This window comes from Podarcis liolepis, assembly GCF_965112155.1.
Source record: "Podarcis liolepis genome assembly, chromosome: W".
Taxonomy (NCBI): Eukaryota; Metazoa; Chordata; class Lepidosauria; order Squamata; family Lacertidae; genus Podarcis; species Podarcis liolepis.
In genome coordinates, this window is record NC_139568.1 from 6,033,837 (window position 1) to 6,060,737 (window position 26,901).

The 26,901-nt window shown below is 47.7% G+C and overlaps 1 long non-coding RNA gene across 1 annotated transcript in view; it reads right to left on the bottom strand.

Annotated features, from left to right (window-relative positions):
* The window catches only part of LOC310697728, a 984,178-nt gene that overhangs the window by 784,619 nt on the left and 172,658 nt on the right, over window positions 1-26,901 (bottom strand). The gene's annotated exons all lie outside the window — the stretch shown is intronic.

Sequence of the window (26,901 nt, forward strand, 5' to 3'; positions counted from 1 at the left end):
TAGAGCAGATGTACAGTGTGCACTGCAACTGCTGGACAAAGACTTTAGAGATGAGCAAGAGAAGGTGGGATTTATCATGTCCCATTTGCATGGAGATGCTAAAGCATGGCTGCGCAATTTGTGGAGAGATAAGGATCCAGCGCTCCAAACCGCGGATGCCTTTATTAAAGCGATGGATGGCTGCTTTTTATCTAGCATAGACGTGGATCTTGCCCGGAAGGAGGTGCATGGGCTGAAGCAAGGGAGGGCCAGCGTAAGACAGTACCATGCCCGCTTTTTTGCATTAGTCAGTGCCTTGGAATGGGACAGAGATTCAGCTCCAGTCAGAGATCTATTTTGGGAAGGCTTGAACAGTGCGGTTAAAGACGAAATTGCAAGGGGGGAGAGACCCCGGACCACGCAGGAGGTCGTTCAGAGGGCGCTGGCGGTGGGAGTGCGGCTGGAGGAACGTCCATGGAGCAGGGACGAAGGACGTGGAGGGCGCGAACCAGCGAGAGGGTTCTCCTTCGTTCCCAGGGAAGCTGCGCGTGCGCAATCCACGCCTCCGCCAGGAGGGGGAGCGGAACCGATGGAGGTTGGCGGTGCCAGGGCTTAGTCAGCAACCAGAGCCACAGCACCGGGGGCAGTCAAAGCGAAGCCTCCTAGAGGGAACAGGAAGTGTTACATCTGCGAAAGTCCGCAGCACATGGCGAAAGAGTGTCCCCAGAGGCTCCACAAGCACACTGCAGCCTCAGCAATGGTAACTGCAGCAACTCAGCAAGGGGAACCACAGCAGGGAAACGACGGAGTCTGGCTGGAGAGAGAGGCACTGGGGCCCAGCCAGACGTGTCAGTGAAGCAGTCCCCAGAGATTTTGCAGCCCACAGACCCCCTCCCACCCAAACCAGTGGTGAGGCTCACCGCATCGCTCCAGCTACCCAATGGACTCACCATGGACGTGCCAATCACCATTGACTCAGGAAGCAATGCGGACTTTATAGGGCAGGACTTTGTCGATAAACACGCTATACAGCTGCTGCCTGCCACGCTGCCCCTGCAGGTCGTCACGGTGGATGGCAGGGAGCTGCTAGGGGGGCAGGTGGTGAAGCAAACGCCACCAATGGTGATGCGACTTGGAAATCACAGGGAAATCATCAGTTTTAATGTCACCAGACTGTCGGATACGCCCATTGTATTGGGCATGAGTTGGCTGGACAGACACAGTCCGACGTTGGCTTGGTACCAGCGGCAGCTAGTCTTTGGCTCATCATACTGCGCTGAACACTGCATTCTGCCCCGGCAGGAGGGAGAGGAGGAGGAAGTGCAGCTGCAGCTGGGGACGCTGCAAGCCATCCCCCACAAATACGCGGGATTTTTGGAGGTCTTCTGCGAGAAGGAAGCGGATAAGCTACCCCCCCCCCCACAGATCATATGACTGCAAGATTGACCTACTGCCAGGGGCGGCGCTGCCCAAAGGGAAGCTGTATTCCATGTCTGAGGACGAACTACAGGAACTCAAGGAGTTCATAGATCGTAATTTGGAGCGCGGCTTCATCCGAGAGTCCAAGGCGGTGGGAGGCAGTCCTGTATTCTTTGTTAAGAAGAAGGACACGCCCCAAAAAAGACTTGTAGTGGACTACCGGATCTTGAACAGTCTGACGAAGCCATCGGACTTCCCCATGCCCAGGATCGACGACCTCCTCGCGACGGTACGCAAGGGCCGCGTGTTCACCAAGTTGGACCTGCGTGGGGCGTACAACCTCATTCGCATGCGGGAGGGTGATGAGTGGAAGACAGCCATGTTCACGCCCCTGGGCACCTACGAATACAGAGTTATGCCTTTTGGATTGCAAAATGGCTCCCACTGTTTTCAAGCTTTCATGCATCACGTGCTGGCGGGGCTCCTCTACAAGACGTGCGTCTGCTTCTTGGATGACATCCTGATATTCTCTGAATCGCAGCAGGATCACAACAGACACGTCAAGGAAGTGCTGAGCAGACTACAGCAGCATAGGCTTTACGCCAAGCTGGACAAGTGCCAGTTCGACGTGACGGAGGTGGATTTCCTGGGCTACAGGTTGTCAGACAAGGGGCTCGCCATGGACAGCGCCAAGGTTCGTGCCGTGTTGGACTGGAAGAGCCCGCGCAACCGGAAGGAGGTCCAGCGGTTTGTTGGCTTTGCGAACTTCTATCGCAAGTTTATCAAGGGGTTCGCTATGCAAACAGCGGCCATCACAGACACGCTCAGTTCCAAGAAGAAGAAGTTCATCTGGACGGAGCAGGCGGAGCAGTCTTTTCAGGCACTCAAGCGTCTCTTCGCGTCGGAAGAGCAGCTGTTGCATGTCAACCCCAGCAGGCCTATGAGGGTGGAGACGGACGCATCGGACAGAGCCGTGGGAGCAGTCCTGTTGCAGCAAGACCCGAAGGGGGCCTGGAGGCCAGGAGCGTTTTACTCCAGGAAGCTCAGCAAGTCTGAACAGAACTACACCATCTGGGACAGGGAGTTGCTTGCCATTCATGCTGCTTTCAAGGCGTGGAGGCACTTCCTGATCGGCGCCAAGCACACGGTGCAGGTCTGCACGGACCACAAGAATCTGGAGCACTGGCGCACGGCGCAGTTCCTGAACCAGAGGCAGATACGTTGGGCCGAATTCTTTGCGAACTTCGACTTCCGAATAGAGTATGTCCCGGGGGACACCAACGTCATGGCGGATGCCCTATCCCGTAAACCACAGTACCTGGAGGAGGCGACGCCAGCGGCTGCCATGCACATCTTCGCACCGGCGGTGTGGGCGTGCGCTTCGGCGACAGTTGACCTGGATGCGGTGAGGAGAGCGCTGCAGGATGACACCTTCGCGTGAGCCAAGATGGCAGAGGCGCAAAGGGGCACGGCGGCGACCGGCGAGTTCCAAGTTCACGATGGATTACTCCTCCGTAAAGGGGCCATCTAAGTGCCGGGGGACGATCTTCGCGCCAAGGTACTGCAGCAGCTGCACGACGCACCCACTGCCGGGCACTTTGGCACAGAGAAGACGATAGAATTAGTCGCCAGGGACTTCTGGTGGCCCAGAATGAGAGGGGAGGTCGCGGACTACGTGGCGAGGTGCGACACCTGCCAAAGGGCCAAACCAGTACACAGACCGCCGGCGGGACTGCTAGAACCGCTGCAAACCCCGTTCGAACCGTGGGAGAGAGTGGCCCTGGACTTTGTCACGGATCTGCCCAGCTCGAGGGGCAAGACGGCAGTGCTAGTGGTGGTGGACTTGTTCTCCAAGATGGCACATTTCATTCCGTGTGCGAAGGTGGCCACGGCGGAACAAACCGCCAAGCTGTTCATAGATCACGTGTTCAGGGTTCACGGTCTGCCGCGGTCCATACTGTCCGACCGGGGGCGGCAGTTCATCTCGAACTTCTGGCAGAAGCTGATGGGCTTCCTGAACGTCAAGATCAACCTGGCGTCAGCTAGACACCCGCAGACCAACGGGCAAGCGGAGCGGGTCAATGCCATCATGCAGCAGTACCTGAGATGTTATGCGAATCAACAGCCTGCGACGTGGGTGGATTACCTGCCTCTCGCCGAATTCGCCTACAACAACATGAAGCACGTGTCCACGGGGGTCACGCCGTTCTTCGCCAACAACGGGAGGCACCCCAGAACCTTCCCGGGACTGGAAAGAATGGGGGAGGGGGAGCCGCAGACAGCAGATGCGTTCGCATCGGAGTTGCAGGAAGTCCACGATCAGCTGCGGCGGCACCTGGAGCTGGCTAAACACGCATACAAGGTACAAGCGGACAAACACAGAAGGGTTGGCGAAGAGATCCATGTGGGAGACTGGGTCTGGTTAGCAGCCCACGCAGTGCCGGCCAGGTCGTTGGCGAAGAAGAAACTAGGGCATAAACAACTGGGGCCCTACCAAGTCGAAGAGCAGGTCAACCCGGTGGCTTTCAGGCTGGCGCTTCCGGAGGGCTCCAGGACGCATCCGGTGTTCCACAGATCGGTGCTCACTCCCTACAAGGCACCTCACAGGTTTCAGGAACCAGGAACGGCACCGAGTCCGCTCCGAGGGAGAACCGAGCAAGGGGGAGTGGCACAGGAGGAGCACATCAACGAAGTCACAGAGATTTTGGACTCCAGATGGGGGAAGAGGGGGTAGAATACCTTCTCGCCAAGGAGGGCACCCCGGCCAGTGCCAACAGCTGGGTGCGGGGCTACGCTTTAGACGAACCTCTGCTCAAAGAAGAGTTTCATGCCCTCTTCCCGCATAGGCCCATGCCAGCAGACTTTTTCGACGACTGGCTTTTCACGCCCACGCTTTCAGCCAGCACGTTCCAGGGTTTCGACTCGGACGAGGAACCGACACGAGACGCCCGTTCCCCGGAGGGGTCACCCTCGGGATCTGCCTCAGAACCCTCGTATTGGTGGGACGATAGACCAGAGGAGCAGTGGCGCAGAAAGTGGCTGGAGGGTCCAGGACGAGCAATGTCCCCAGAAGGAAATGGGGGAGAGACGGACATGGACGTATTCGGGGACGACCCGGGTTTCGAGCACGGCGGCACAGAGATGGAAGCGGAGGTGACCGTCGTCGACGAGAGCAGGGAGGAAGAACCGGAAGCCTTCAGATGGAGGCCCGCCACGGGAAGCGAACTGTATCCGACATTCGTCCCCCTGACACGGCAGCACCCAGCTCCCGCACCGGAAGGAGGGGAGGGGGGAAGAGGGGGCTTTGAGGGGGGGATGGATGTCAGGGGTTCAGGAGCAGAGGCAAGGGCAAGGGAGGAAACAGAGAGCGAGGGGGAGGAGGCAGAAGAAAAGATGAGTGATGACGACGACCCGAGATCTCCGAGTCTTTCCAGTGAATCAGAAGATTCACAGAAAGGAGCACCAGTGGCCAGGGCAAGGGGGGAGCCTAGGGGGACACCCCAGGAAGAAAGGGCCAGAGGGGACTCAGAGGGGAGCAGTTGGAAATCGGGACCAGCGTCACCAACAGAGAGCAGGGGAGAGGAAGGGCGCCAGGTATCAAGCGCTGGCAGCTCACAACAAGAGGGAGGGCACGAGTCAGGAGTGGCCACACCTCCATCGGGGAGCGAAGAAACGGTCAGACGGAAAGTGGAAGGTTGGGCGCGCGCGCCAAGTTCAAATGCACAGGAAGGTGGCGCAGTAAGCAGCCCGGAAAGGGAGCCAGGTCCTAAAGCCCGGCGCAAGGAGACAGGAGGGTCCGGGGGGTCAGTGTCAGAAGAATCCTGGAAGGAAGAGACCCCGGGGGGCAGAGGAACCCAGAGAAGAACAGTCAGGCGGAAAAGGTGGAGTAAGGCTAGGGTATTAAGTTGGTGTACTGGGGGCGGAGACTCAGACGGAGCTTCGCCGGTCTAACCCTTAAGACGTAGAGCTGCGCGCAGCAGCTTGAGAATGGAAACTGTAACTCAATAAAAGACTTTTACAAGTGACCGCTGGCTAGCGTGATCCTCTGTGAGCTAGGATCTGGAAGCAGCTCTGACAGTCGCGTTTTACGATGTTAGTACACCGGCTCGGGTGGGATCTGGACTCTGAACTGATACAAATGTTGTTTGAGGAGAGTCTGGCCCCCGAAGTGAAAGATGAGTTGTCCCGAGCGCCCCGGCCACGGTGAATGGATGAGCTCACAAAGGCTGTGCTCACGATAGGTGTACGCCAAGAAGCGCGGGCTCAGGAGAAGAGGGAAATGAGAGGGGAACGTTTCCTCCATGACTACCGCATTCCTGAGATACCGAGGGAGCCTTCCCAGGTGGCAGACCTAATGGAAATTGATGGTGCGCGCGCGCGTGAGGTTTCAAACTCCGGTGAAGGTCGTAAAAAGGAAGGAAAGGATTGGAAAACTACCAAGAAGTGTTTCCTCTGTAATCGACCGGGACAATAATAATAATAATAATTTATTACGGCCATAGGCCCATACAGATAAAAACAAGACATAAATAACAGCTTGTGCACGTGGGAAAAAACAGCCGCTAAAACACTACTATAACAATAAAATACTATAAGATGGAATGGCATACTACGCCTTAATTAGCTTGTGGTGCTCCTTGGCAACGCTTTTGGGTAAGGACAGCGACCAGGAACCTAGCCACTTTCAGGGTCGTATGGGTATCCTTATCCTGCAAGATTTGGGCAAGGTGGAATTTTGGTGGGGTACCCTCTAGTTTCTGAATGATTGATCCTAACAAATTTGCCCGTGGCACCTTGAATAAGGGGCAAGTGAACATAATGTGCTGAAGCGACTCTGGCGTCTCCTTATCACATTCGCACATGGCGGAGGCTTGGCCCTTTGAGAATCTATGTCTCAGGACATTGGAGGGAAAAACGTTAAATCTCGCTTTGGTGAAGGCCAGCCTATGGGCAACATTCGAAAGGGAGGAGAGGTATGATGGAATGCGGTAAGTTAAAGTGATACCAATGTTCTGGGGCGAACAAACACCTCCCCCCAGCGTATAATTTCGCTGTAAATCGATGTCATCCAGTCTTTGGCGGATCAGTCTTTGAGCAGTGATTTGATCTAGTTTTAGGGAATCTAAGGGAGAGATTCCATAGCTCAGGAGTTTGGCATGAATTCTACTAGTCCAAAGGCTGGAGAATTCATCTCGCCATAAGCATTGGACAAGGTAATGGTCTGGTAATCTATGCCACAATGATAACCAATAATTGAAGACTTGCTTCCACAGGCAAGTTTCTAAGGATGCGATCTTCAATTCTAGTCGCATGGCTGCGTTGCTTACGCACAGGGGGAGCATTAGGAGCCGACGTAGGAATTGGTTTTGCAGAGTCTCAAGAGGAGCAAGGTCTGTCATCACGGCCCAGAGCGGGGCAGCATAAGCAAGCACGGGTACCACTTTTGCCTTGAACACCTTTAGGGCCGAGGGAACATGCAAAGCTCCATCCGAAAAGAAAAATCGGAGGAGCGCATATGACAGAGTTTTGGCCTTGTTAAGGAGGTGTTGAATTTGTGCTTTCCACCCCAAATTGTGTTGAAAAATAACTCCTAGGTATTGAAATTTTAGGACTTGCTCTATTTTTGCTCCACCAAGCTTCCATTCGTATAATCTCCGACTTCTGGCGAAAATCAGGATCTTAGATTTAGCATGGTTGATGGTTAATTGGTTGAGTTGACAATACGTGGCAAAGATCTTCAGAGCTCTGGTTAGTCCAACACGTGTATAAGATAGAATTACCGCGTCGTCTGCATATAAAAGGAGTGGACAGCGGTAATCCGCTAGTCTAGGCGCATGTGTACTTGGAGATGAGTTGACTAGGGGTGCTCGCATGTCGCTGATGAATAGATTGAATAGGCAGGGAGCCAATATACATCCTTGGCGCACTCCCTTGTTTATTGGTATCGAATTGGTGAGGTCGCCCGCAGGAGTAAGTCTCACTCTGGCAAGGGTACCTTCATGGAGCTGACTTATAAGCCATAAGAGTCTTCTATCAATGCCCTGTTTCGCAAGTTTCTCCCAAAGAATATTTCTAGGAACGCTGTCAAAGGCTGCCTTAAGATCTAAGAAGGCAGCACACAGGTAGCCCCGGGGAGGGGAGGAGTACTTCCGTGCCAGATGGTAAAGAACTATTGCGTGATCAGTTGTAGAGCGTTTAATTCTGAACCCTGCTTGTTCGTGGCCAATCTGGTTAGTCTCATCTACCCATCGCAATAGTTTCGTCAACAAAAAGCTGGCATAAATTTTCCCTATGATCGAAAGGAGGCTGATGTTACGGTAATTTTCCGGCTCCATTGGAGAACCTTTTTTATGAATTGGTACTATAATGGCCTCCTTCCATATTTTGGGGATGAGACCAGAAGCGTTGATTGCGTCGAAGGTTTTGGCCAAGATGCCAGCCCACCATTTTGGGTGTAGTTTGATGGCTTCAGCAGGGATCAGGTCGGGCCCTGGGGCTTTGCCCGGTTTCAGCTGGGCTATTAGCTTGGCTATTTCGTCAGGATCGGTGGGAGGCCAAATAGGTAGGTGGGAAAACAGATGCATCAGATGGTCGGAGGGAGCATCTGCCTGTGAGAAACATTTCTTCAGGAACAATTCCCATGTCGGTGCAGGGATGACTGCCCTTGGGTATTTCCTCACCCTTCTGTTAATCAGAGACCAGAATTCCCTGGATCTATGTGATTTTGAAGCAGTAATCAAGGCCTGCCAGCGATTATGTTGCCACTCACGTTTGGCAATTTTCTGCGTGCGTTTGTAAACTTGCTTGGCTTGTGCATAACTAGCTGGCAGAGTAGATGCATCGGAGGTCTTATATACATTATATATAGCACGAAGGCGCTGTCTTGCTTCTTTGCACTGAGAGTTATACCAGGGGGCACCGTAAGTATACTCGTTTCGATTTAATATTTTGGGTGGTAACCTGAAGAAGGACGTAAGATCAGTCGTATGATGGTGGAAGCGTTTCAACACTATGCTATGCTCGTCTGAGGCAGAGCCTATGTAGGGATGGGGCCCGAGGATTTCTTTTTGAAAGAATTCCTGATACCTTTGAGCCTGGGTCTCCGACCATTTGATTCCTCTTACTTGGAGAGATACGTTGGTTACCATCTGGGTCGCATGTCTATAGGCCTCCGACTGCCAATTCAGGGAAAGCTTGGCTACAAGGGGAAGATGATCACTAGATTGTACATTCTCGATCTTAAAGGAGGAAATACACTTAAGTAGATCACTGGAGACCAGCAGGTAATCGAGGACGCTGTTTGATTTAACACTCAGGTGAGTGAAATCCCCTGGAATATCAGGGAGGCATGTGCCATTTAGGGGGACCAGATTTAAACGGATGGCCATTTGGTAGAGGAATACTCCAGCCTCATTAACTCGTTGGTCTTTAGAAGTTCTCCTCATGATATGTTCCAGATCATAATTATCAAGGTTTGGGGTAACCCACCATTTGGCTTTGGTCAGCGAGTCCCAATTTGCTGCTGTGCGGGCATTAAAATCGCCACCTATTATGGCCGGGGTGTTAGGAAACTTGACATAGCATGAGAGCAAATGCTCTTCTAGCGAGCCCCATTTAGAGCCCAGTTCGGAGGAAGAACCCCCGGGTGGCAAGTAAACATTTGTAACTAGAAGTGAGATCTTTTCCCCCGCAATCAGCCCGGTAAGGGCGTAAGGAGGCAAGGCCTGTACTAGAGTAAATTTAGAATGTAAGTTGAGAGAGATGCCTATTATTAGGCCCCCTTTAGGGCGGCCTCCTTTCAGGGAGGGGCAGGCAGGGAGTTCTAGAAGCTCAAAGCCATTTAGATCAATTCTCTCTACTTCCCACGATTCTTGGAACAAGAAGATATGAAACAGGTTAATATACTCCAAGAATTCTGGGTCAAGTTTTTTCCCCCTCCAGCCCGCAATGTTCCAGCTGAGGACTGATAGGGGGGAGTTCCTGTTGTAACCAATTCGCTGTCATTTCAGGGAGGGATGTGAGTCCTTTGGAGGCAAGGCAGACCCCACGAAAAAGTCAGTCATTTTACTTTGCGTAGCAGGCACCTGCTGAAGGTACCTAGTCTTGAAGTTGGTAGTGAGGTATTCTGACTGGGACGACAAAACGGGTCTCCCGCTGGCTAACCCAAGGGCGGACACTTCAGTGGGAAACTCCACAGGGTTTGCTGAGACTGCCCCACCGCAAGGTCTAAAGGTCGCCGATGAAACCATTTGGTTTATATGTCCGGTCGGGTCTTCAATCAAATCCGGGCCATTTTTTGAAGTAGTTGGGACACTCCCCTGACATGATGCTGGCAAAGGTACAGGGGATGTTCGGCGTACTGGTACCGTTTGTATGTCGGGTCTATGCCGCTCAGGGGAGTATGGGGACTCCAGTTCCGGCATTGATGGATTAGATGGTAAGGAGTTGTTTTGGTGGAAGGAACTCTGAGTTACACTCCTCAGCGGGGGACTCTTGGAGGGCGAGTCAAAATTTATCAAGAGTTGGGATGAGGGGCCAACTTGAGAGGCAAGACCTGGGTCTGCCAAGCGTCGGTGGGTTTCGCCCACAAGTGGGGGAGGCATGGGTTTAGGAGCTGGACTAAGGTATGGAAGACTTCCTGCTTCCTTAAACCACAACTCCGAAAAGCTGGCAGAGTTATCCTGAAAAGTGGGCAGGACTTTTCCGTTCTTCTGGACATGTATGAGCTGATGATTAAGTACTTCTAGTCTATCAATTATTTCTTGTTGTTCTCTCAGTGGAAGGTCGCCAAAGGTGGCTAAAAGCTCTCTTTCCTCCGGCGGGGTCAGAGAATTACTTGCGCCAGTGGGTTTCTTTAGAGCTCGTGGGGACGTAGGGTAAGTCCAGTTTCGGTGCGGATGGATATCCTCCGGGAGAGGAGGCTCGATGTCCCGAGGTACTCCCGACTTCTCCGACAGAGTCCACTCCGTACCGTGACCGGGAAGTAGGAGGGGGTGGATCATGCTATCCATAAAAACTCTTGTTGGGATGATATTGTACCTTGCCAAGAGTGGTTTCTGCCTGATGATAGCTGAAGGGATCCTTGGAGAGTAAAACGCAAGCATCACTTTCTGTTGCCCGAGGTGCTGGTTCAAAGGTAATACTGCAATAAGATCGCATTGTGAGATTTCTATGTTTAGGAGATTGCTTAGGTGCTTTTTAACCCCACTCAGAGTAAGCCACCTTGGTGACCCTGCCCCGATGTTTAGGCAGATTTTCTTAGGTTGCAGGTACAATGCTTGATGTTTCAATGCAGGGTTCGGTTTATATTTAGGGATCACACTTCTTTTTTTGGTAGAAGGCAAGGACCTCTGGCACTTCAATGACCTCCGGGACATTTTGCTAAGGTCTGCCCTCAACGAAAAGCCTGGCAAGGGATGGTGGGGGCTGCAGGCCACGACGAGGAGGGGGAGGAAGGGCAGGCGCAGGGAAACAACAACGCCTGGCTGCCAACCAGCAGGGGCAGCAGCCAGGCCAGCAACCAATAGAAGTGCCCCAGCCTGATCCCCCCAAGGCAGCTATAGCCATAGAAGTGGTGCTAGAACTCCCGAATGGGCACCCTGTCAAAGTTAAGGGACTGCTGGATTCGGGCAGCTCGTGTAATTTCTTCGGCAGAGACTTCGCTCTGGAGCACCAACTCCACCTGTTGCCTCTGGATTTTCCCTTGCAGGTGACAACCATCGATGGCAGGGAACTTCTGGGAGGGGAAGTGACACACCAGACCCCGCCAATGCGATTGAGGGTTTCCAGGCACACGGAGACCATTGCCTTCCACGTGGCCACACTGGCAGGACCCCCATTAATACTGGGAATGAGCTGGTTGGCACTACATGATCCAGTAGTGTCATGGCATCAGCAGTCAGTCACCTTTGGGTCAGCTTACTGCTTAGGACACTGTCTGGGAGGGGAGAACCCAAGAATGACGGTGGCCAGGGTGGCGGGGCTGGCCGTGGAACAGAAAGGGGAGGTGCCACCACAATATGCTGATTTGAAGGAGGTCTTCAGCGAGAGGGAGGCAGATAGACTACCCCCCACAGGCCTTTTGACTGCCAAATCAACCTACTCCCAGGGGCTCAGTTGCCGGTGGGTAAGCTGTACGCCATGTCCGATCAGGAGATGCAGGAGTTGCGGCAGTTTATTGACAAGAACCTGAAGAGGGGGTTCATAAGGGAATCAAAGGCGGTGGGGGGCAGTCCGGTGTTCCCTGTGGACAAAAAGGAGACTAATCAGCCCAGGTTGGTCGTAGATTATAGAGCCTTGAACCTGGTGTCAGAACCCGTGACCTTCCCAATGCCAAGAATTGACGACATTGTAACCCGGGTGAGGCAGGGGAAGATTTTTACCAAGCTGGACCTCAGGGGGGCATACAATTTAATTAGGATATGGGAGGGGGGACGAATGGAAAACGACCATGTTCACCCCGCTGGGGGCCTTCGAGTACTTGGTCATGCCATTTGGATTACAATCGGGCTCCGCCTGCTTTCAAGCATTCATGCACCACGTGTTGGGGCTCCTGCTGTACAAGAATTGCATAGCTTTTTTGGATGACGTCTAATTCTATTCGGACAATGAGAGGCAACACGTCAGAGACGCCAGGGAAATGCTACAGAGACTGCAGATACATCAGTTGTGGGTCAAGCTGGAAAAATGCCAATTTCACGCCAGGGAGGTCAAGTTTCTGGGGTACAAGTTGTCAGACAAGGGCCTAGCTATGGACCCAGGCAAGGTGAAGGCAGTGCTGGAATGGAAAGCCCCCAAAACACGGAAGAATGTGCAGAGGTTCTTAGGGTTCAGCAACTTCTACAGGAAGTGTAGGTTTCTTTGTGGCTGATTAGCTGTTTTCCCTGTGTAAAGGTCAGAGGGGGCAGGGTTTCTGTTGAGGCAGGGGATTAGCTGTGGGAGGAGCTTATCAGAGTTTGTAGGGCAGCAGTTGAAGAAGGAGCAAAAAAGGTTTTCTTGTGTGTGTGGGTTTCTTTGTGGCTGATTAGCTGTTTTCCCTGTGTAAAGGTCAGAGGGGGCAGGGTTTCTGTTGAGGCAGGGGATTAGCTGTGGGAGGAGCTTATCAGAGTTTGTAGGGCAGCAGTTGAAGAAGGAGCAAAAAAGGTTTTCTTGTGTGTGTGGGTTTCTTTGTGGCTGATTAGCTGTTTTCCCTGTGTAAAGGTCAGAGGGGGCAGGGTTTCTGTTGAGGCAGGGGATTAGCTGTGGGAGGAGCTTATCAGAGTTTGATAAGGGCAGCGGCGCGCGCCTAGCGGCACGCGCAGTTATACCCATCTTTTAAATTTAGGGGAGCTAGTCTCAAACGTTTGTTGGGCGAGACCTAGGTGTTTTTTTTTGTGTGTGTGGGAAGTTATTTGTCCTGTCTTCAAGCTTTTTATGATGGAGGACCTCTGTAGCCACCCCCAACGACACGATCTCAAGATGGAAGGGGAGGGAACAGCTGCAGTCGCCTGCGATTCCTGCGCAATGTTTGCCATCTTGCCAAAGGTTGCAGGCAGCTTTACCTGCAGCAATTGCATGTTGATTGCCTTTTAAAAGACAAAGTCCAGCAACTGGAGGAACGTGTAGCTACGCTCCAAAGAATTAGAGAGCTGGAGCTCTTCTTGGAAGCAACAGAGCACACCGTCCCCACCGAGGAGACAGGGGACTCCCCTGAGAAGGAGGATAGTTCACCAACACAGGAGCCAGATATATGGAGAAACGTGACTCAAAGAAGTAGGAGGCCCAGGGTTCACTCTGATTGTTTAGAAATACACAATCGCTTTGAGGTCCTCTCCTCTAGCATGGAAGACGAAGAGCAGACTCCATTTGAGGATCTCTCCCACATTACAGTCGATCAGGTATATGAAGACGAGCAGCAAAGTCAGTCCTCAGGGAATGTGCAGGCGACCTTAGAACGGACAGCTCACGGAAGAACCCCGACCAAACCCAAGAGGAGGCGTGTAGTGGTGATAGGGGATTCCCTACTGAGGGGAACAGAAGCAGTGATCTGTGGGCCTGACAAGATGTCTCGGGAAGTGTGCTGTCTCCCCGGGGCTAAGATCCAAGATGTAACTGAACGACTGCAAGGAATCATAAAACCCACTGACAAATACCCCTTCCTCTTGGTTCATGTGGGAACCAATGACACTGCAAGCAATAGCCTCCAGAAGATCAAAAGAGACTACGAGGCTCTCGGCAGGAAATTGAAGCAACTAAATGCACAAATTGTCATCTCGTCTGTCCTCCCAGTTGAACGACGTGGCCCAGGGAGAGAGGGGAAAATAGTGGAAGTGAACAGCTGGCTTCGCAAATGGTGTAAACAGGAACGGTTTGGATTCTTAGATCACGGACTGCAGTTTCTTGAAGATGGACTTCTGGCAAGTGATGGGCTGCACCTCACAACGGTTGGGAGAAATGTTTTTGCCAAAAATCTCAGAAACCTCATCAGGAGGGCTTTAAACTGACTAATGTGGGGGAGGGAGACAGTGCTCCTGAAGGTAGGAGTCTATCAATTGATGAAGATGATCATCCAAATGTCATAGACCAAATGGAGCAAACAGCACGCGGACCTAGTGGTGGGAGGAAAAAATCCTTAAATAAGAGACACGGGGGAATGATTAATGGACTTCAATGTCTGTACACTAATGCGCAAAGCATGGGAAATAAACAAGATGAGCTTGAGCTCTTGATACAGCAAACTAAATATGACATAATAGGCATCACTGAAACCTGGTGGGATAAGTCCCACGATTGGAATGTAATAATGGGGGGATACAATCTATTTCAGAGAAACAGACCAGACAAGAAAGGAGGAGGAGTGGCGTTATATGTCAGGGATGTGTATACCTGTGAGGAGATCCAAGATTTAGAACCTCAAAGCCAAAGTGAGAGCATTTGGGTCAAAATTAAGGGAGAGAAGAATAACAGAGACCTCATTGTGGGAGTTTACTATAGATCCCCAAGCCAAACGGAGGACATAGATGATGCCTTCCTGGAACAGATGGCCAAGCATGCAAAAGGAAGGGAGATAGTAGTAATGGGGGACTTCAATTACCCGGATATTTGTTGGATGTCAAACTCAGCCAAGAGCATAAGGTCAAACAGATTCCTCACTGGCCTTGCAGACAACTTCATTGTCCAGAAAGTGGGAGAAGCAACAAGAGGAACAGCCATTTTAGATCTGGTCCTAACCAATGTTGATGACCTGGTTAGTGGGGTAGATGTGGAAGGATCATTAGGCGCGAGTGATCATGCTCTTCTGAAGTTTACTATACAGCGGAAAGGAGCAGCCAAGCATACAGGACTCAATTTCTTGACTTTAAGAAAGCCGACTTCATAAAACTTAGGGAAGTGCTGGGTGAGATCCCATGGACAGTAATACTAAAAAGAAAGGGAGTTCATGATGGTTGGGAGTTTGTTAAGAGGGAGATAGTAAAAGCACAACTTCAGGCAATACCAATGATACGGAAACATGGAAGGTGCCTAAAGAAGCCAGGGTGGCTATCTAAAGAACTTTTAACTGAGTTAAGATTTAAAAAGGATGTGTACAAAAAATGGAAAAGGGGGGAAACCACCAAAGAGGAATTCAAACAAATAGCCAGCATATGTTGACACAAAGTCAGAAAAGCTAAAGCACAGAATGAACTCAGGCTTGCTAGAGAGGTTAAAAGCAACAAAAAAGGCTTTTATGGGTACGTTCGTAGCAAAAGGAAGAACAAAGAAACAGTGGGGTCACTCAGAGGAGAAGATGGTGAAATGCAAACAGGGGACACAGAAAGGGCTGAACTCCTCAATGCCTTCTTTGCCTCAGTCTTCTCCGATAAAGAAAACAATGCCCGACCTGAAGAATTTGGAGCAAATGATTCAGCAAAGGAAACACAGCCCAGAATAACTAAGGAGATAGTACAAGAATACTTGGCTAGTTTAGATGTATTCAAGTCTCCAGGGCCAGATGAACTGCATCCAAGAGTATTAAAAGAACTGGCAGATGTGATCTCAGAACTACTGGCAGTCATCTTTGAGAATTCCTGGAGAACAGGCGAAGTCCCGGCAGACTGGAGGAGGGCAAATGTTGTCCCTATTTTCAAACAGGGGAAAAGAGAGGACCCAAATAATTACCGCCCAGTCAGTCTGACATCAATACCAGGGAAGATTCTGGAGCAGATCATTAAGCAAACAGTCTGTGAGCACCTAGAAAGGAATGCTGTGATCACCAATAGTCAGCATGGATTTCTGAAAAATAAGTCATGTCAGACTAACCTGATCTCGTTTTTTGACAGAATTACAAGCCTGGTAGATGAAGGGAACTCAGTGGATATAGCCTACCTTGATTTCAGTAAGGCATTTGACAAGGTGCCCCATGATATTCTTGTAAAGAAGCTGGTAAAATGCGGTCTTGACTATGCTACCACTCAGTGGATTTGTAACTGGCTGGCTGACCGAACCCAAAGGGTGCTCATCAATGGTTCCTCTTCATCCTGGAGAAGAGTGACTAGTGGGGTGCCACAGGGTTCTGTCTTGGGCCCGGTCTTATTCAACATCTTTATCAACGACTTGGATGATGGACTCAAGGGCATCCTGATCAAATTTGCAGATGACACCAAACTGGGAGGGGTGGCTAACACCCCAGAGGACAGGATCACACTTCAAAACGACGTTGACAGATTAGAGAACTGGGCCAAAACAAACAAGATGAATTTTAACAGGGAGAAATGTAAAGTATTGCACTTGGGCAAAAAAAATGAGAGGCACAAATACAAGATGGGTGACACCTGGCTTGAGAGCAGTACATGTGAAAAGGATCTAGGAGTCTTGGTTGACCACAAACTTGACATGAGCCAACAGTGTGACGCGGCAGCTAAAAAAGCCAATGCCCAAAAGGAAGGCCTCTGGTTTCTTAGGAAAGGTATACTTAAATACCTTTTTTAACTCATTATAGATCATTTCCCAGAAGGCCTTAACCCTCGGGCAAATCCACCAAAGGTGAAAGAATGTTCCTTCAGTCTCCTTACATTTCCAACACTTATTGTCTGGCAAATGATATATTTTTGCAAGCTTGACTGGGGTCATGTACCACCTGTAATCATTTTCATAATATTTTCTTTCAAGGCATTACATGCCGTGAACCTCACACCGGTGGTCCATAACTTTTCCCAGTCAGCAAACATAATGATATAACCAAAGTCCTGTGCCCATTTTATCATAGCTGATTTAACCGTTTCATCCTGAGTGTTCCATTTTAACAGCAAGTTATACATTTTAGAAAGTACCTTAGTTTTAGGTTCTAATAATTCTGTTTCTAATTTCGATTTTTCCACCTGGAAGCCTGTTTTTTTATCCATATTAAAAACCTCCCTGATCTGAGCATAGTGTAACCAATCTCGCACTTTATCCTTCAATTTCTCAAAACTCTGCAATCTCCAGGTATCTCCATCTTTTTCTAATATTTCCCAATACTTCGGCCATTTGGCCTCCATATTGAGTCTTTTCTGAGCCTTAGCTTCCATTGGTGACAACCACCTTGGGGTCCTGTTTTCTAATAAGTCTTTGTATTTTGTCCAGACATTAAACACTGCTTTCCTGACAATGTGGTTCTTAAAGGCCTTGTGAGCTTTTACCTTGTCGTACCACAAGTATGCATGCCATCCAAAAGCATTATTAAACCCCTCCAGATCCAAAATGTCGGTATTCTCAAGAAGTAGCCAGTCTTTCAACCAGCAGAAAGCTGCTGATTCATAGTACAACCTTAAGTCCGGCAGGGCAAACCCCCCTCTTTCTTTAGCATCGGTTAATATTTTAAATTTTATTCTGGGCTTTTTGCCCTGCCAGACAAATTTAGAAATATCTCTCTGCCACTTCCTGAAGCACTCCACCCTATCCACAATCTGTAGGGTCTGAAACAGAAACATTTTTGGCAATACATTCATCTTTATAGCAGCAATTTGACCCAACAAGGAAAGTTTCAATCTTGACCAGCTTTCTAGATCCTTCTTGATTTCTGACCAGCATTTTTTATAATTGTCCTTAAATAGGTTCAAATTTTTAGCTGTCATGTTAACCCCTAGGTATTTCACCTTCTTAACCACATTTAAATCTGTCTCTTTCTGAAACCTTTCTGATTCCAAAGTTGTCAAAAAATTTTCCTAAACCTTGGTTTTTTGCTTATTTAATTTGAAACCCGCCACCCGACCAAACTGCTGAATCAGTTCTAAAACCCTTTTCGTACTAGATTCTGGCTCCTGTAATGTCAATACCAGATCATCTGCAAAAGCTTTAAGTTTGTACTGTTTAGCTCCGACCTGGATTCCTTCAACCAACCGGTCCCCTCTGATCATATTCAAGAGCACCTCCAGGACCGAAATAAATAACAAAGGGGAGATAGGACAACTTTGTCGTGTTCCTTTCTCAATCTTAAACTCTTCTGTCACCACATTGTTAACTATCAATTTAGCTTTTTGTTCTGAATAGATTGCTTTTCTTTATCGTATTCTGTTGCATCAGAAACCCTCTCATAACAGCTTTACTTGCGTCCCAGATTACTCTTTTTTCCACCGCGGTGTTCAAATTTATTTCAAAGTAGTCCTTCAAAGTCTTTTGGGCCTTCTGGATAATCTTCTGGTCTCTTAACAAGGTGTCGTTCATCTTCCATCTGAAGGAGCCGGTTGGAGTTAGTCTCAAATCCATCTTTACTGCGTTATGGTCGGAGCAGGTTTTTGGGCAGATTTCCACCTTTCTAGTCTTAGGTGCCAGTCCTCTAGTTATCCATATTTGGTTGATTCTTGTCCATGTCAGTTGGGCTTCAGAAAAGTATGTTCCTTCTCTTCCCAGGGGGTTCTTTGTCCTCCAAATATCAATCAAGTCCATATTGTCTGTTAGTTCAAAAAAGGTTTTAGGTAGTCTGCCATCTTTTGTCACACTTTGGTTTTGTGCCTTATCCATATTTGTAGATACCACCCCATTCATGTCTCCCATCATAATGATGTTGCTATAGTCCAGATAGTCCAGCATTGTCTCATGCAGTTTCTTGTAAAATTCCGATTTCCCCTCGTTCGGTGCATAAATTCCCAATATCAAAAACTTTTCCCCTTGTGTTTGTATTTCAATTGCCAAAATTCTTCCTTGCTCATCTTTAAAAAGAAATTTTGGTGATAGGCTCTCCTTTGCATATATCACCACTCTTTTCTTGACTCGATCCGATGAAATAAATTCTTGGCCTAGTCTCTTATTGATTAGCACTTTTCTGTGGAGCCTAGTCACATGTGTTTCCTGCAAGCAAATAATGTCCAATTGTTCTTTCTTTAATAGATGAAATATCCTTCTCCTTTTTCCCGGGGAGTTACAGCCATTAATATTCCAGCTAAGAAGCTGCAGAGACATCCTGGACAAATCTGTTATTCCTTTGGTGGTGGCGTCTCTTTCTTCTGGTCTTCAGGCCCCAAAGGTGTAGGTACAGGCAACGGCCCAGACCCTGGAATTCCTACAATCCCTTTCTGAAGGTCTTCTCCGTAATCACTCAGGAACTTTTCTTTGTCCTCGGCTGTTTTGATTTTCACCTTCTTCCCTCTGAAAGTGAAAGATAATCCTTGAGGAAATTCCCACCTAAAGGGAATTGCGTTACTCTTCAGCAATCTTGCTAGCTCTGTATAGGCAGATCTGAGATCCAATAATTGTTTCGGGATATCTTTGTAAAACTCTGCTCTCCTACCCTGAATTTCAAGTGAGTTTTGGTAGTGTGCACTCAGTATTTTATCTCTTTCCTCCTTAGATCTCAGAGTGATCAAACAATCTCTGGGCCTGTCTTTCCTTGCTATTTTTCCAAGTCTAAAAGCGCTCACAATTTTAAAGTCCTTATCTTCTTCCAGGGGCCAAAACTTAGTGAATTCTTTTGTCAAGTACTCGGATAAATTCCCTTGTTCAAGTTCTAAGATTGACCTCAATCTGAGATTATTTTCCCTACTACGTAATTCTATCATAGACAGATAGGCCTGATGTTCACCAATCTGCTTATGCAAGGGTTTTACCTCCACCTTTAATGCTTCAGCTTTTTGATTAGCTTCCTCAGCCAATTTACGATTCTCTGTGGTGACTTCAAATAGTTTCCCAATTGATTGAGCATTCAGAGCAACTTGTTCAGTCAATTTATTGACACTGGCTGTATTTTGGTCAATCTTAGCCGATTGCTCATCCACTTTTTTATCCAAACTTTCTAGTTTTTCAAGAATTTTATCTACTACTGAAGTAGATCCTCCTGAAGCCATACCTTCCAACAATGTTTGCTCAGTTTCTTCCTCTTGTGTCACCAAAATAGCAGGAACAGATGATCTGCGCAACTGTGAGGTTAAAGTTGTTTGGGTTACTTGTTTAGCTTTAGCTTTCGCCGATCTTGTTTTCCCAGTGTTGCTCATTCCACTTCTGTCTACGTGCCAAGGTCAAACTGTGTACAGTCCCATGGGAATCCTCAAGCCCAGAGCATAAACAAGAAAAAAGAAGGAAAGTAAAAAAAAACAAGTCCTGAACAGTTATAAATCCAAAGTACTCTAGGGGGAGTTCAGAAGTATCTTGAGGGAAAAAGCGAGTTTGTTAATCACAAAAAGTTTTTCCTTTTTTTTTTTTTTAAAAAAAAAGTTTTTAAAAGTTTTTAAAGCACTGTCCAAACATCCTCAAATATCCAAAAGACCTTCAGCTCTCTTATAGTTAGCAGAGTTAATATTTAAGATGAAACACTGTCTCTAAAAAGTGCCAGAAGCGATGTTTCAGTGTAGCAGCTCAGGTAACACTCAAATGTAACAGTTCAGGATAGCAAAGTAACAAAGTCCACAATCTGACAGATCTAACGCTCTGGCAGTCCGACTGCCTAGGTTTCTTAATAAATTTGTAGATCCAAAAGGAGAGGTAGAGCAAAGTCCAAAATCAAGAGAGAAAATAGTCCACAAGTATCCATAAAAACAGTTCAAATGATACACGGGTAAAAAACCTTTAACGCCACTTCAAAGGCTCCAGAGAGATCAAAGCCTTTGCTTTAAGTCTTTAAGCAGAACCGGGAGACGGACTTCCTGGTTGCGTCTCCCGCTTTGGCCGAATTTTAAGCTAATTTAGTCTCTAATTTCTTCAGTCCCTCTTACTCACAGGTTTTACTTTTCAAGCCGAATGTTCCCAGGAAAAAAGGTTAGCGCTCACCGACAGCAGCTATGCGGCTTCACTCCACAGAAAGAGCGATCTTCGTTTTGGGGGGCGCTTCTGGTGCCCACCGAGTCCCACGGCCACAGACTCACTCTGCCTGTGGTTTTCCAGTGTGGCTCTCCGCTTCAAATGGCGGTCTCCTTCTAAATGGGAGGAAAAGCTCCGCGGAATTTGGGGGTCTCCTTGCTACGGCGCAGCGGAGACCCGGAAAAAACCGCAGGCGGGAGAAGCCTGTGGCCGTGGGACCCAGCGGGCGCCAGAAGCGCCCCCCTACTAGCAAGGGATCCCCGTGAGGGGGTCTGGAGTGGAACGGGGGGCGTGGCGCTGAGGGTCGATCGCTACTTCCGTGGAGTGAAGCCGCGCAGCTGTTGCCGGAGAGCGCTGTACTCTTTCCTTTGGAAATTCGGATTACAAACTAAAACCCGTGAGTAAGACCTTTAAAATGGGGAGATCAGAGGATTGGATTCCCTCTGATCGGCAAAAGACTTTGAACTTGGCACTGAAGCGGGGAGACGCAAAAAGGAAGTCCGTCTTCCGCTATTGTAAACAGGAGCAAAGCAAAGACCTTTAAAGCTAGAGCCGGTGAAATTAAATTAAGAGGACTCAGATTTTAATGCCAGATGCAAGAACCCCCTCCTGGAGTGAGGGGGAGAGGGAAACTTTTGGATTTGAGAATAAGAAAGTGGAGGAAAAAGACCACTGCCTAATCCCTGAGATTGGTTTGCCAGAGACAGTAAAAAAGTGTTGCACCGTTTATAAATATTTTGTAACCATATGAGACTACTCTGCTTTTGAATTGGATGAGACTCCTTGTAACAGTTGGAATTGGAGGGACTCTTTGTAACTGTTGCCTTTTTCTGAAAAGTGAAAGTAGGACAGGACTGCCTTTGGAAAACTGCTTTGAAAGTAACATTGTTGCCAAGGTACTCCCCTAGAGGAGACCTGGAATATAGCTGGGGATTTTCCACTACAACAGGTCTGGAAATTTTCCCATCGGAAAGGAATTTGAACTGTACAAGTGGCCTTGAACTTTTAAAAACAAAGCAATGGATCAGGATAAGCCCCAGCCAACAAGGATTAAAACTAGACAGCAGCAACGAAGACAATCAATAGTAGCACCCCCTGTCTCAGAAAAGAGGATACTGGACAGACCGCTGCAAAAAGCACAGGTGCTGAAGAGAATATAAGTGCATCATTAGACAAAATATTCGGAGCTTTGGAAAAACTGTCAGCTAAAATTGACTTAAACACTACAACTATTAATTCCAATACGCAGGCCATTGACAGGCTGGTGCAGGAATCCAAATTGACAAGAAAAATTGCTGATGAAGCCAGAGAAAAGGTGCTGGTGGTAGAAGGGAAACTGCAGCCAATTAACAAGCAACTAGAAGAGCATAAGGCACAACTGTCCTTATTAGAATTGAGAGATAAACAGGCCAATTTAAGGATCAGGGCTGTACCGGAATCAGAAGAAGGCAATTTGAGTGAATTTCTTACACAGGAATTTGAAGATTTCTGGGGCCTTGATCCAGAGAAAGACTTTAAGATAGTGACAGCCTTCAGACTTGGCAGAGGGAACAAAGAGGGAAGAAAGAACAAGGTAAGAGACTGTTTGATTACACTTGGATCTAAAGAAGAGAGAGATAAAATACTGGGTCTACACTATCAGAAATCACTTGAAATAGAGGGTTCAAAGATAGAAATTTATAAAGATATCCCAAAACATCTACTGGACCTTAGATCTAAGTACGGAGACCCGGTGACCTTACTAAGAAGAAACAACGTTGTCTTCCGGTGGGAATTTCCTCAGGGGCTGTCTTTCACTTACAAAGGGAAAAAGGTTAAGAGAAAATCAGAAGAGGACAAAGAGAAGTTCTTGAAGAACCACGAAGAAGATTTATACAAGGAGGTGGAGAAAAGAGAACCAAGGTTGAAACCAGGAATTTTGGATTTAACAAAGCTACCATTGGAGGACAAACCAAAAGTGATACCACCCACAGACCAAGAACAAGAACTGGGAGCAGTTGGAGGAGAAACAGAATAATTACACAATGTCTCTGCAAGTTTTAAGCTGGAATATTCGAGATCTGAACTCCCCGGACAAGAGGAAAAAAATCTTTCATTTGTTGAAAAAGGAAAAATTGGACTTGATATGTTTGCAAGAAACCCATGTGATCAGAACACATAGGAAAGTGCTAATCAACAAAAGACTAGGACAAGAATTTATCTCATCAGACAAAGTAAAAAAGAGAGGAGTGGTGATCTACGCAAAGGAAAATCTATTACCTAAATTTGTCTTTAAAGATGACCAAGGAAGATATGTGGCTATTGAAATACAATTTCAAGGTGAGAAATTTTTGATAATAGGAATATATGCACCAAATGAGGGGAAATCAGAATTTTACAAGAAACTGCATGAGACATTGTTGGACTATATGGACTTAAATATTATTATGCTTGGAGATATGAATGGAGTGGTATCGACAAATATGGATAAGTCGGAAAGACAAGTGGTGACAAAAGACGGAAGACTACCGAAAACCTTTTTTGAAATGACAGACAATATGGACTTAATTGACATCTGGAGAACCAAGAAGCCCCTAGGTAAAGAGGGGACTTTCTTTTCTGAAGCCCAAAAGACCTGGACAAGGATTGAACAAATATGGATAACCAGAGGAATGGCTCCCAAGATCCGTAAAGCAGAAATCTGCCCAAAAATCTGCTCCGACCACAACCCTGTGAAGATGGAAATGAAACCAATACTGAATGGCTCTTTCAGATGGAGGATGAATGACGCCTTGTTTAGAGACTCAGAAGTTATCAAGAAGGCCCAAAAAGCTATAAAAGACTATTTTGAGATAAACTTGAAGACTACAGTGGAAAAAAGAATAATCTGGGACGCAAGCAAAGCTGTGATGAGAGGGTTTTTGATACAACAAAACTCAATAAAAAGGAAAACTCAAAATGAGAAAAAGGAGAAGATTTTGGAGAAAATAAGAGAAGGGGAGAAAAAACTTAGAGCCAAACCAAAATCCCAAGAGATCTTGAGAGAAATTAAGTTACATCAAGTACAATTTATGAAATTGAGAAATCAGGACATTGAATGGAAAGTTAAACAGATGAGACAAAAAACCTTCGAATCAGCTAATAAATGTGGAAAGCTGCTAGCATGGCAGTTGAAGAAGAGACAAAAATTAAATACTGTCACTAATCTCGAAGTGGATGGAAAGAACATTCAGAAGCCACAGGAGATTAGAAGCTGCTTCCAGAAATATTTTAAAGAACTATATACACAAGGGCCGCAGATGGAATCGAAAATTGACCAATTTCTGAACACCAATGGATTACAAAAAAATTCTGAAGAAAACAAAGCTTTATTGAACTTTGAAATATCCGAACAAGAGGTGGAAGGCGCGATTCAAAATATGCAACTGGGCAAATCTCCAGGACCTGATGGATTAACCTCCAAGTATTATAGAACTCTGAAAGACTATATAATCCAACCTTTGAAGGAGGTTTGTAATGAAATCATGGAAGGGAAAAAGGCACCTGAGACGTGGAAAGAAGCGTACATCACACTTATACCGAAAACTGAGTCTGAAAAGACACAACTTAAGAACTATCGCCCCATATCCCTACTTAATGTGGATTACAAAATTTTTGCGGATATTTTGGCCAGAAGATTGAAAAAAGTTCTGGCAGAAGTAATACACAAAGATCAGGCTGGGTTTCTTCCTGGAAGACATTTATCGGACAACACGAGGAATATTATTAATATTCTAGAGAAGCTGCAGGCGACCATTAACACAAAAGCAGTTTTAATTTTTGTGGATGCGGAGAAAGCCTTTGACAATATCTCTTGGAGTTTTATGAAGAAAAATCTTCAGGGGATGGGGGTTGGACAGAATTTTGAAAATGGTATAGGTGCGATATACTCTGAACAAAAAGCTAAATTGATAGTAAACAATATGGTTACAGAAGAGTTCAGAATAGAGAAAGGGACACGACAAGGTTGCCCAATTTCCCCATTGCTTTTTATTTCAGTCCTGGAGGTTTTGCTAAACATGATCAGAAGGGACCATTCGATTCAGGGTATTCAGGTCGGAGTTAAACAATACAAACTTAAGCTTTTGCAGATGATCTTGTTATGACATTACAGGAGCCGATACCTAGTACTAAGAGGGCTCTAGAAGTAATCCAGGAATTTGGTCAAGTGGCAGTGTCAGAGCTGCTTCCAGATCCTAGCTCACAGAGGATCACGCTAGCCAGCGATCATTTAGTAAAAGTCTTTATTGAGTTACAGTTTCCATTCTCAAGCTGCTGCGCGCAACTCTACGTCTTATGGGTTAGACCGGCGAAGCTCCGTCTGAGTCTCCGCCCCTTGTACACCAACTTAATATCCTAGCCTTACTCCACCTTTTCCGCCTGACTGTTCTTCTCTGGGTCCCTCTGCCCCCCGGGGTCTCTTCCTTCCGGGATTCTTCTGACGCCGACCCCCCGGACCCTCCTGTCTCCTTGCGCCGGGCTTTAGGACCTGGCTCCCTTTCCGGGCTGCTTACTGCGCCACCTTCCTGTGCATTTGAACTTGGCGCGCGCGCCCAACCTTCCACTTTCCGTCTGACCGTTTCTTCGCTCCCCGATGGAGGTGTGGCCACTCCTGACTCGTGCCCTCCCTCCTGTGGTGAGCTGCCAGCGCTTGATACCTGGCGCCCTTCCTCTCCCCTGCTCTCTGTTGGTGACGCTGGTCCCGATTTCCAACTGCTCCCCTCTGAGCCCCCTCTGGCCCTTTCTTCCTGGGGTGTCCCCCTAGGCTCCCCCCTTGCCCTGGCCACTGGTGCTCCTTTCTGTGAATCTTCTGATTCACTGGAAAGACTCGGAGATCTCGGGTCGTCGTCATCACTCATCTTTTCTTCTGCCTCCTCCCCCTCGCTCTCTGTTTCCTCCCTTGCCCTTGCCTCTGCTCCTGAACCCCTGACAGGCAGGTTTTAAATTGAACAAGTTGAAAACCAAGGTTTTGGAGAAAAATTTGACACAGATAGAAAGAGAGAGGTTTCAGAATGAAACAGATTTAACATTAGTAAAGAAGGTAAAATACTTGGGGGTGCACATGACATCTAAGAATGTGAACCTATTTAAAGATAATTATGAGAAATGTTGGTCTGAGGTGAAAAAAGATCTAGAAACTTGGACGAAATTGAAGCTTTCCTTGCTGGGTCGAATTGCTGTTATTAAGATGAATGTATTGCCGAGGATGTTATTTTTATTCCAATCATTGCAAATTATTGATAAGGTGGATTGTTTCAAGAAGTGGCAAAGAGACATATCTAGGTTTGTCTGGCAGGGCAAAAAGCCAGAATAAAATTTAAAATTTTAACAGATGCTAAAGACAGAGGGGGGTTTGCCCTGCCAGCCTTAAAACTTTACTATGAGTCAGCAGCTTTTTGCTGGCTGAAGGAATGGCTGCTTCTTGAGAACACAGATGTGTTGGACCTTGAAGGGTATGACAATGTATTTGGGTGGCATGCATATCTTTGGTATGGCAAGGTTAAAGCACATAAGGCATTTAGAAACCATATTGTCAGGAAATCACTGTTTAATGTCTGGATAAGGTATAAAGACCTTTTGGAGAGCAAAACCCCAAGGTGGCTATCACCTATGGAGGCGAAAGCCTTGAAAAAACTTAACATGGAAGCCAAATGGCCAAAATACTGGGAAATTCTAGAACAGGAAGGTGACAAACTGAAATTGCAGAGTTATGACAAGCTTAAGGAGAAGGTGCGAGACTGGCTACATTACTTTCAAATAAGAGAGGTGTCACGGGAATTGGGGTTGCTTGTGTGTAAACCTCTAGCTGTTCCAAACTGCTTAGGGGCGATTGCGTCTTTCCCTGACTGAGCAGCCTGGGTGCTGCTGCTGCTCAGTCACTCGACGAATCCGTGAGTGGGCGTCTCCTAAATTTCCTCCAGCATAAGAGCTCCTTGACGGACAACCTTCGCCTCGCCTCTCTGCGCGTAACCCTTCTGCGCAGAGTGGGCGTGCCTAGTGGTGCCCCTCCACCCTCCTCACTGATTTCACTGCCAGAGTCTCGGAGCCTTTCCTCCGAGATGCTTTCTTCCTCTCCCTTCTTCCTGGTGTCACCTGGACATTCTTCCCCAGATGACGTTCTCTCTCTACCCTTACTCGTTCCCTCTTCTGCAGAGTCTGGAAGCACCGCCTTCTCCCTCTGCTCCGATGTCAATTCCCTGACAAGAGGTTTATAACTTGGACAAAAAAATTGGTTTCCAGGTGGAAAAATCAAAGTTAGAA